The sequence below is a fragment of the Pyrgilauda ruficollis genome, unplaced genomic scaffold (genome assembly GCF_017590135.1).
Source record: "Pyrgilauda ruficollis isolate IOZ18807 unplaced genomic scaffold, ASM1759013v1 scaffold2, whole genome shotgun sequence".
Taxonomy (NCBI): Eukaryota; Metazoa; Chordata; class Aves; order Passeriformes; family Passeridae; genus Pyrgilauda; species Pyrgilauda ruficollis.
Window position 1 is genome coordinate 3296785 of NW_024519206.1, and position 10072 is coordinate 3306856.

Genomic DNA, 10072 nt, shown 5'->3' on the forward strand with positions numbered 1-10072 from the left:
AAGCATTCCTGCAGTGACACCAAGGTATATTGATTTTCTCAGCTGCTGGCAAAAATATCTGTCACAATGACATCAGCAGATTTATGGGTGAGGGTGTTGAAAAGGCTTTTGCAGAGACAGTCTGACTTTTAGCCCTGTCCTGCTTCAAAGCGAGCCAAAGTCTCTACCTGGCCTTTGCAGAGCTGGGTGAAGATTCCAGCACTGCCAACCACGAGCAGCCCAGAGGCATCTGCATAAGTTTGGGTATCCAAATAAGTTTGTGAGTATATTTTGGCTCTTTCATGATGATGTGAGGTAATGAAAAGGTTCTTAGTGATGACAAGATGTCCAAACATGTCACTGTCAAAAACAGCCTCAAGCAAGGCTATGTCCTAGCCCAGCTCTTGTTTACTGCCTTTATGCAGCAGTTTTTGTTGCTGCATCTGGAAGCAGTGGCAAAGCAAGCTGCTTTAATTATTTTGTAGGTGGCAGGATTGCTAAACTGGAGAGATGCCAGGCTAAATCGAAAGTCAGAGAGGTCCTCTCAGGCAATCTGCCCTTTGGTGCTGACAGGGTGCTGGCTGTTCAGGATAGTACTGGTGGTTTTTCACTGCACTGCTGCAGTTTAGCCCTGTCACAAGCATAAAGAAAATAATGCTGGGGTTTTTTTCAGCCAGAAGCATGCTGAGCCAGGAGTGTGCCTTGGCAGTACAATCCTTCAGTCTTGCAGGTGACATTCTGCTATCGTGGCGGGCAAGATCCTCGAACACTGTGACTGATAATTCAGCTGAGGGAGAGGGCCATGTGGCTTTTGAAAGATTAAAGCTGTGAATAAAAGGAAGGAGGTTCCTGACTTCAAAGACAAGTAAAGGAGAGCATGTTCCTGTCATTATCACTCCTCTGTACTGTAGGACTCTCAGGCAATTTCTCTGACTCTCAACCCACTCTATGTGCACTACTTTCATGCACTTGCAAATTAAAAAAACCCAAAAAGTCAATGTCCTGAATGCTGAGATTTGATCCATTGTCAAATATTAACCACCGCCAAAGACTCTTGTATTCTTAGGTAAACTGGTGTGAGCATTGGTGCATATATCACATATATGTGTTACACACAGTTGTGTTTTGGGGCAGAAAATGAAATACAGTCCGACATAACCATACAAAGATATAATTCATGTGGAATCATAAACTATTTTACTTTTCTTTTAAGCATAAACTATGAACAGATAATGTGAAAAAGACCTGTAGGACCTAATCCAACATGTATTGAAATCCTTGAGAGCTGCTACATCATAGCCTCTCCTCTGTAAACATGTGCCAAAGAGCAAAGAACGTGGCCTTGGTAGTGCCAGAGCCTTTGTAGCATCCAAAAACAACACCCTCCACCCCCACCTTCTTCACTCTGTTTTTGTGGAGGAGGTGTCACATGAGTGGCCAGGAGAGAAGGACAACCCATGGGATGTTACAGAGCACTGCCAGATGTAGACATCTACCTCACTCTCAACCTAATGCAGCTCAAGAGCAGCTTGTACATGAATCTCATTAGGCTCTAATGTACCTTCTAGAAGAAGGTAGACTTTGTGTTTTCTCCCTAATATCATCACAAGGAAAGCAAAGTGGAGCTAGAGAGTACACAGCAGGGAGTATTGTACGCCAGGCACCCAGAAACACTGTATTTCTCCTCATCTCCTTGGAGTACCCTGGGTGACTGCCCCCAGCAGCCCTCCAGCAGGTAGACAGCTTGAGCATGTGGTATCAAAACCACTAGAATTTGGCTGACAACAGCTTTTAGGAGACACTGCACACATTTTTTCAGTGGTTCAACTTTTGTTCTAACATGAGGAGAAGTTTGAAATTTAAAAGCAAACAGCTGATTTCTATTGTATGATAAGAAAGCAGCAGTGATTATGTTTTAAACTCTTGATTAGCAACTTTGAGAGAAGCTCAACATTTCTGAACAAAATGTGGAGGCACACATAATGCTGACCATGTTCTTATTTTTGACCACATTAATTTGACTTATAAATACCAGCACCATGAAGAAGAGATAAAGCCATGTACCTTCATCTTTCATCCTACATACAGTGGTCAGAAGGCTGTAGAGCACTTCAGTACCACTGTTAAAACATTCTTGTGATCTGCTACTAACGTCTTATCTCAATATATACATTCTGATTTTTAAAAATTCTACATCCATGTAAGTGGGTTTGGTGGTTGGGTGTGGATATTTTTCCATTAGCAGCTTCAGAACTTTTTGAATTTATTGAATTCATGTTTTCTTATAATGTAGTGGCACAAGTCTACAATTCAATAAAATTGCACCTAGTTGGAACTTTCATCACTTTCCTTTAAAGCCTAAGTGGGGCTTCAGCTGCTGTGTAAAGCGTCTTCACTGACACACCTAAGTGCTGTGCAAAGCTCAAAAGAAAACAGAGACACACGAGTCTGCTGGCCCCAGGCTGGCCTAGGGGCTTCTCTGCACAGCAGGTCAGATGAAGCCATGGAACCTGAGTATCACCAGAGAGCACAGAAAGGGAGACCTATTAACCCTGACATCCTCAGCTGGACTCACACCTCTGCCTCTGGCTTGCAGCTTCCCCAAAGTTTTGTGCCAAGGGTCTAGTTTTGCTCTGAGTCTTAAAATGCCCTAAGTTTCTTGTGTTTTATGGAGCTGGCTCAGAGACTGGTCTCCAATTCCTACTCTTTTCCTTCCCCTCGGAGTACACTGGACACTCTTAGGTGCAGATGCCACTAGATTGCCAACACAGTGCCATGGATGTCTCCCAGGGTGTTGGTCACAAGCAGCCTTTGGGTGTTGGGAGGGAATAGTCTGGGCAAGAAGTTCATTACTGGGAGCCACAACCTCCTTCCACTCCTCACATGCCCTGAGGATCACAGGCATCAATGGCCAAACTGGGGAAAACCCAAATACTTCTTCATCCTGGAGTAGTTTTCTCTCTTGGAACCACTCTGCTTTGGATATCAAACAGCTGTCACAGAACTGCACATCACCACACAAATCTTCCTCTAAGTGTTTCCTCAGAAACTCACTGCAAGCACTTCAGATTGCAAGCACTTTGGGTATTTACAGCCACTTTTTGCAGTACCAACTTTCTCAGAGTTTTAAACATGTGAGCAATGCATATCACTTGTAAGAAAATAAGTCAGAATTAAATAACAATGGTTTGGGGAGATTTGTCTTATAGTGGGTCACTTTAAGTAAGACCAGAATATCCTTAGAAGGAAAAGCTGAATTTTTTTTCTAAAGGGAATTCTCTGACTTCTTCTATGGACTTTCCTCCAGGAATCAGGCATATTTGTGTGATGACCAGATGTTTCAGTGCACTTTCCATTGACTCACAGTTGAGAAATTAGCTGGATTAAGAGAAAAAAATAGTAATTTGCTGAATAGTACAACAGATTATGCATCACAATTTGATTTCAGTGTTAAGTAAGCAAAAATTTTAATTAATAAAAGGAAAACAGTAATGTTCTATTTCTGCATATTATTTGAAAGCAGTTTGTAACATCACCGTGGCGCATACCTTATTTACTAATTAAATTTTATTTATGCATATTATTACTAAACGTTCTAAAAGTCAACTCACTTATCTAAATATTGATTAAATTACTACCTTTGACAAACATTTATACTTTACTACTAAAAATACTCTTCTACAGATGGTTATTTGTAGCCCTCTTTTATTTGGCTTACTTTACAACCAGATTTATAACACAGATTATATTTGTTTTACTTTACACTTAATGTTTCCAGACTATATCTGATCTGGTTTTGATTTCCATCTTCAGACAAGTGAAATTGCACCCTACAAGTGTTTCCACAGACTCTTGCAGGAGACAATGTGACAAACTCAAGACTCAGATATTTATGCTGTAGGTATTGATATTTGGGCAAAGGAGGAAAAATATTTTCTTGTCTGAGCTGAGCACTGGCGTGCTGTAAGAGTCACTTAATCCTCCAAACTATCTCACTCTGGCTTGTGTGTCTTTGAAAACTTTTATTTGCTTTCCTTTGCCTAGCAAGGAAACAAGTCTTATCTTGAGAAAGGTGGTGGCAAAAGTGGGTAACTACATCCCCTCTCTGCACTTATCCTTGCTTCAGAAATGTTCTTGTGCCTCTCCCCATGTAAAAAAAATCTTCCACCAGCCTTAGGTGGAGAGGATACCACAATGTGAAGGCTCCTTAGCCTATTCTTCTCTTGGAGAAGTTATATATTTCAACCAGAAATAAAAGCAGCACTCTAAGTTACTATTTCTCAGAAGAAAGTACATTATTGACAAGATTTGTGCTGCAACAGAATGATAAGTGGGTTGATTTTTTTAAAGGTTTAATTATAAAGAATCTTCTTGAAATATTGTGAAATTGAAGAGTTTTCTCCAGGTGCTTTTCAGTTTTAGATGCAATTCACCAGGTCTTTGACATGACTACATTGATACTAAAAGGTGTCAGACTCCTGGGGCTTTTGGTATTTCAGGACTTCTTATATTGGGTCTGGGTAATTTGTTGACAACAAAGAAAGCCCACAGTGCACAGCAGTGTATTTTCTTGTTTCTTACATAATGATTTAAAAGGAAGAGCCAAGTGGTGATCTTTATTTTAAACTTAGTTAAAATTATTTAATTGAGAATATGGTTGGAAAAGGACAGAATATAAAAAGAATAAAAAATGAGTTAAATGAGGACTTGGTCCAGAGAATGCAGGAGAAAAAAATAAAATGAAGCAAAAATAAAGCCTACATCCAATGCCTAGACAAAGCTACTGAGAAAGTTGTGATTGGTCACTATGGCAACAGATTTTTAAATGGAAATAAAATGCTTTTAATACTGCAGGCACTTTTTTCTATACAGATCTAGTAAATTAACTCAGACTCATTACAACATAATTTTACAATACATATTCTATATAATGTTGGAAACAGCAGTACACAGACAATCAAAATATAAATAGCTATAAGATGTTGATGTTTTTACCATATTACTGGTTCAGTCATTCAGAGGCTCAGGAGGTAAATGGTAACATTACTTATTTTCATTCCTCAGGGAACATTTTAATAACTGGTGTAAATCAAGGCAACTGTAAGCTTAAATGAGAAATATTTTCTTTTATTTTCTTGGCCTTTATACTAATGGTCTCAGGGTGGTAAATAAGCATATTAAGCTCCATTCTATGATGTAAGAGTTGTTCATATACCCTCCACTCCACACTGATGGAGATAATTCACTTCTCATCCCCTTTGCCCTACATCCCACACAACAGCATCAAAGCCAAGCCAGCCTTGCATCATTCATGCACATTTTGGATGTCTGTCAACAAGAGCTGGAATTCCTGCACTTGGAGCAGGATTTATCCTGTCCACCACCAATAAAACCAGCATCTAAGAGGATGTGCATATCCTGTTTTAGACTAACACAGCTGTGTTGTTACTTCTGCATCTTCAAACTGGGTCTGTTGTGCTGGGGGAAGGTAGAGGTCAATACCCTGAACGGGCACAATCAACAGCTTACATTGCTTGCAAATGTAGCAAGCAGCCACTGTGTGTGAGGGACTGATTTGTCAGCAGTGGTTGGGAAACACAGGCAACAGCAGAGATTGAAAACATTAATGAAAAGCACTGGCACAACCCCTGGGCATGGGGCGATCGTGAAGGCACACCAGACCTGCACCGTCCCTGCCTCTCTGCTGCCTCCAGCCGTGTTTCTGACGCACTGCTTAATTTGTGATACCTCCTCCTCCCCCTCCACACACTCACCCTTTCGGCAGATTCTTCCATATGCTTCCTTTCGGCATTGCTTCAAATTCAGTCCTTCTGAGCAAGAATAGTTAGATTTCCAGGCCAGCAAAGAGCTGGCTCTTTGGTGTCTGTTTAAAGAACATCAGTACTGCTTCTGCTGAAAGTGTTTATATTTTCATACATCAGTATTTTGACCCAAGAAAATTGTCATTACAGAGTCGTTTCAGAACTGGAGATCCTTTCAAACTTCAGCTGTTTGCCTGTCCTAAAACCCCTGACACTTTATTCAATATATATTTAATATCAAGGAAATAATTGAATATATAGGAACAATCTCACAAACACCATCTCAGCTCTACACAAGTCTCACTTTGATAGGCAAGGCAAAAGTTGTTGGGAAGAGCCTGATGATAATGTCTCATCTTCAGCCAGCTGCTGCCACGGTTCAGCCCCAGCAGGGAGCCTGGCCAAGCAGCAGCAGCCCTGCATCAGAGCGGGCAGGGAAGATGCAGCTGCCTGCAGGGCACTTTCTATGGGAAATGAATTATTTTTGCCATGAAGGAATACTTGTCTTTAAAGAACCGCTTTCCAAAGGCTTCGTTGAAACCATAGTCCATGCCCCACTACATCAGGAGGAAAGAAGAGGTGAAGATTCACATTCATACTTAAGTTTGGTTGCAAAGTCCTACTGTTTTACATATATACTTAGACATCAAACTGCAAAAAAATATGAGGAGAATTTTCCACTAAGCATAGATAGGCAAGACTTGTCTTCTTCATGACTTAGAAATACTGTCCATTTGATTTTAAATTCAGTGTATATGCTTTGTGTTTACAATACTAATGCCCTTTGAATCAAAGAGAACCTTCATGCATTCTGGCTTGGTATTTATGGCATTTCTTTCAATGGTTTTGTAGAGCAAGTGCATTTTGTACATAATTTTTCTAGGATGATAAACTAATAATTATCTTAGTAGCAATTTTTGAAGGACTATTCTTTAATGTAAAATACCTTAAATTATCAGCTAACACTCCAATATCAATAGATAATCCAACCCTGAGCTTCTGAATATGCTAATAAATACACTGATAGCAGGAACTGTAACAATGTGCAGGAATAAAAGAAAATGGATCCCTGGGACTGAAGATGGAAAGAGCAGGCATAAAAGCCAAAATAAAATCCATGGAAGGATGCTAAGCTTTTACCATGAAGACAACAGCCTCCATGAGAACAAAATTCTGGATTGTTACCATCAGCTTTTGATTTTGCAACATTTGTGTACCTTAAGGCTTAAGCATGCCACTTGCTCCATATTTCTAAATTACTCTTGCTTTACTGTAAACAAAGCTACAAGGCCCAACTCTCCTAGGAGCACAGGAACTGTACTTCACTGACTTGGGGAGTTTATGTCTAAATGCCTTTCAGTATCTGAGACTGTTTCCATCCCTTACAAATGAGAACAAAAGTGAAATAATATAACAAAGAACAAGTGGAGGATTCAAAACCAATAATATCAAGGTTTCAGGTTAACCAGTCACAGGGATGAATTTAAAGAGATGATTTTTCTCAAAAGATGATTTACAGCTGAGCACCTGGAGAAGACAGTTTGCACCTGGCAGAGCTAAAGAACTTTTTTCGTAATAAGAAATAAAGCAAGAAGCCTGGAGATGATTTATGTAATCTTCATGCTCAGAGTCAGCATCCTGGGAAAAGAAAATCAGATAAAATATAATGATGGGTAAGGCTGGCAGAAAGATGTGCAGCAGTGAAAAAAAAATCAATATTAATATTAGCAAAAAAATGTGCTAAATGAATGAGAGAGCTGTGCTTAATCCAGTTTGGGAATGGAGAGCTGACAAGAAACAAGCAATACACTTGGCAGCACAAGGGATATACAAGGTAACATTGCCCACAGAGCAGCGTGGGCAGACTTGGTCAGATGCTGCAGGTGCTGTAGGGGCCAGGGCAAAGTGAAGGGCTGTGACCGCTACTGCAACAGTATTTCTACAAGCATGAGCTGCTGAGAAGAGATGAAAGTGTGGGATTAACTCAAATATCTGTTTTTTGCTTCAGGCCCACGGATCTGACATTCAGTACTTTTCCCTCCTCAGTATGTAAGGCTCAGAGCAGAGCAGAGTGCTTCCCAGGGAGCTGTGCTGCTGCTGTTGAAGCAACCCTCATTAGCTGGCCACCAGCCTTCCTGGCCAGGTGTGCTGGGACTCTGCTGCAAGGCAGGACCCTCTGGAGCTGGGGAGGGGAGAACCTTTGTGACACCCCCTGGATCTGCTGCTGCTCTCTGTACCCCACAGCACTGCCAGGGGAACAGGGTTGCTCCAGGCCAGGCTGGCTGGGACTGCCAGGATGTTCACCATTGCAACTTGGAGCAGCCCCACGGCTCTGCTTGCATCACCACCTTTCTTTGGGAGCATTTCTCTCTCTCCTGCCTTGCTGCCTGCCCCAGCATAGAGTTCAGGATGTTGGTTTTCACCTCCAAATTCCATTCAAGCTGTTCCCAGCACTGCTGTGAGTTACGTGGCTGCCAACGGATTACTGCTACACGTCAGCAAGTGCCAAGGAAGGGGCGCTGGCTCCTCAGGAACCATGCTCTGCACAGTCTGCCAGTATGCCTTTTCTCACTCTCTGCTTAAGCCTGTCTTTGTCTTCCTATGAGCAGTCCCAGCTCTGATTTTCATTCATTCATTCCCCTGTGCCACCCATCATCCTTCTCATAACACCACCCCAGTGGTGCTCAAGCACTCACCTGCAGCCTGCTGTCCCCTGCTCAGCTCAGCTGCTTGCTGCCCAGCCTAATAAAGGACATGACCACTGAAAGCAGTGGAAATACCTCCCTTCACTTCAGGGCCTTTAGAATAAGCCTGTGATCATGCTGATGGAGAGAGGGTCCCCAGCAACCCAACTAAAGCCAGGGACAGTGGTCCCATCACCTGAAGCGGGATGCACAGTGCACCTCGAGATGTTGTCTGCTCTTCTCTTGTTTGCTGTGTAACCTTCACATTTGCTTCTTATGACCTGCTGTAGCCACTTTGGAGGGGCAGATCCAGCCTGTCCCCTGAGGTACAGGTATTTGTGTGCCTGTAGTTAATCCTGTGCTGTTTGGCACTGCATGGAGCAGAAGGAAGGCTTGGGGGCAGGAGCTGTCTCCCTGGAAAAAACGTGCCTTCTCATTAGCTCTGTAATTTAGACCATTGATCCTAAATGCGGAAACCATGTTTTTTTTACTGGATACAGTATGTGAATGCACAGCACCCATGATAGTGGCGTCGAGTCTAACCTAAAAATGTTGTAAATACTGCAACTGCCATTTATATTAACCAAAGCATGAGCATTTTATTTCAGTTTATTTCTGAACATTTTCAGTACAATGTTCAGAATATTTGGCAGACCTGGGGATTGGATGACATCCGTGTTGACTTTCAAAATCAAACTGCCACCTTGTGGTATGGTGAGGGAGAGGTCTGCAGGAAATAGTAGAGACAACAAAAATACAGATATATAGTAAAAACTGGTCCCTTTTGTTCCTCCCATATCTTACACTATTTATGTATTCATATATATTCAAAACATTATATATGTTTTGACTATACTTCAGGCAAATAAAATACTTATGTCAATTCTTTAAAAAGACTATCTAACTTTTGGGGATTGTTTGTTAATTCAAAACATAGAAACATTTCCTTATTCTTGTGTGTAATTGCACTGAAACCACTCATAGGAGTAGATTTTTTTCTATATTAGACCCAAACACTGCTTACAGAAAAACACTAAGGCCACAGTAGGCATCTATATAGGCAGTATACATATCTGTAATTGCTTCCTTTCTCACTTTTAAACTTAATGATAAGAAAAATTTCTGTGAGAGTCAGAGCAGGGACACACAAACTGATGAAGGTGAGCAAGTTGTAACCTGGTCTGAGGAGCTGTTCCTTCCTCACATGCTCTTGGACCATGACAAATGTAAGGTAATTTTAATCAGCTTTGTCTTTCACTGTGGGCCAAGCCAGCACAAATTACTTCGTCTTGCTTGTCAACCAAGAGCAAGCACGATGGATCAGCAGATGTGCAGAAATCTGTTAGAGCAACATGCTTGTCCATGTCAACCTTTGAGCAGCAGAGAGGCATAGAGATGTCCCAGCACACATCTTTCAGCCAGTTTGAACGTCCTTGTGACATATAATACCATTTATGAAAGAGGAGAGATAAAAAGCTAATCAATTCCAAATCAGAAGTGTAGCTGAGGTGGACAATTGATTGCAGCCACATATCAGTGCTTTGTGCATCCACAACTTTCCAGGAATATAGTGGTTTAAAAATAAAG